At 24.3% G+C, this 2,019-nt stretch overlaps 1 protein-coding gene across 1 annotated transcript in view; it reads left to right on the forward strand.

The window, feature by feature from the left end:
- The first annotated feature begins 1,757 nt into the window (after positions 1 to 1,757).
- The window catches only part of LOC136071872 (endothelin-converting enzyme homolog), a 40,386-nt gene continuing 40,124 nt past the window's right edge, over positions 1,758 to 2,019 (forward strand). The window contains exon 1 of the mRNA XM_065797418.1: positions 1,758 to 2,019. This exon is cut by the window's right edge and continues 272 nt beyond it. The gene's annotated coding sequence lies outside the window, so the exon portion shown is untranslated.

The raw sequence follows: 2,019 nt of genomic DNA on the forward strand, positions 1-2,019 counted from the left end.
CACTGTGTTATTAACAAAGACATGTCTTACAAGAAAACTACAAGATTTTTTATTGGTTATATATTATCTATATTAATAACCATCCTAATAATCTTATCTCAAAGGTGGCTGGGCTAAAGCTACTATCCCACCGCCGTAAGGTTACATGATTTTCTCTTTTCAACAAATATAAATGGTTGCTCGTCAAGCAAACTTTCATCATATGTTCCATCAACTAAAACTCAATATTGCGCGACTTTTATTCACTTAAGATGCATTCTTTTACTATAACTGTTCTTTCAAGCTCAAAAAGGTTTTATTCAAATAGTTTTTTCTTCGCACCTCAATGCTGTAGAAATCTCTTAATGTTTTAAAAACTCATATTACTTATAGTTTTTCAATTTTCTATTTTTTTGATCTTTGAATGAGTGAACTCGTTAAAACACGCGAGCGCACATGCACTCAAAATTATATTATCATAATTTATAAACCTTTTATATTTTAGGTATTTTCATATGTGAATGTAATTTATATTTTTTTATACTTTTTAGAATACAAGTTTAATACTTCGAATACATGCCTTTTTATTAAGAGAAATTTTAACGATTTATTGTTTTTATTTTCTGACTTTGTAATATTTTTAACAGAATTTTAAATCTAGTTATTTTTTAATATTTGTACTTTGTATAAAATATTTATATAAAACATGTAGTTAAAAACTAAAATAGACAAGCAAAAAGTCTCAACATTTACTTATAGCCAGAATAATCATTCTTGCAAAATAAAGTTATGGATTTAACGTTAAAATTAATCCTAACTATGATTTGTTCATAGTCACATTATGCCTTGCTTGAAAATTGTAAGACTAACTTTGTCCAAAATTCCATTCATTTACTAAAAAAAATATTAGAGATTTCCATTAGTGGTCTTGATCATTCAATCAATCGATCACCTGCCTTAAGGCATTATATTTAATATTTTTAATGTTGTTATGAACAATTTAACGATTCAAAAGTATAAATGAATAATGGTAATTTTTCTAAATTGAACTGAATTTTTTTATTTTTTTTTATTTTGAGTTTTAGTATTTATCTATTTTTGTTTATTTATTGATTAAAATATAAAGTAAATGAAAAATTAATTACAATAAAAAGTTTATTAAAAAAAATCTTTTAAAAAGTTATAAACCCAAGTTTAAGATATAACTCAAATAGTCAAGTCTATGTAGTTTAAAGACCAAAACGCTATCAAACAATAAAAAAAAACTTTCAATGAGATTTAACTTAATCCAAAGATAAATACCTATTATGAATAAATTAATAAAAAAATAAACATAGTATCTATGTAAAAAGTATCTAGTCGAATTCTTAAGTATTATTGACGTTTTTGAAAGCGCGTACTGCTGTTGACGAACTAAAACTCGGTTAAATCGTTTTTATGTTGAAACAAAGTTTGTGTAATAAATGTTAATGTTTGTGAAGTATTAAAAATATAAACGAAAAAATAAATAATATATAAATAGTAGCTATAGTAACTATAACCTAATCATTCGCGTAGTCAGTAAAACGAATTAAAATTTGATAAGTCCAGTACATTAAAACAACAAACTAATGATTTGTTTTTTTAAATAAATAAAACAACTTTTGTAAATTTTTAATCAAATTGTTGAGGTTGTTGTAAACTATAGCTTACAGCTTTACATAAAATGTTTTGAAAATATCAACATAATTTTAATTTTTTCTTAAATTTATATTTTAATATCGTTATTATTTCTTTCTAGTTTTTTTGCACGCCCCCTTCACGTGGTTTTAATAACTGGCGTCTGGCAAAAAAATAATATATTAAAATACTATGTACTAAAAGTTGTCGAGTTGTCGATCAATACATAAAATAACTTTTCATAAAATGATTTAACAAGTCCTAAAGAAGTTCTTTCAAATGCAAATATCTATAACAATGTTATTGGATATCTATCTACGTTTTTATTGCTTGATCCGCACTTTTGTTATATCCATTTTGTTTACCCTTGGCTAGCCATTG

Source organism: Hydra vulgaris, chromosome 05, assembly GCF_038396675.1.
Source record: "Hydra vulgaris chromosome 05, alternate assembly HydraT2T_AEP".
Lineage (NCBI taxonomy): Eukaryota > Metazoa > Cnidaria > Hydrozoa > Anthoathecata > Hydridae > Hydra > Hydra vulgaris.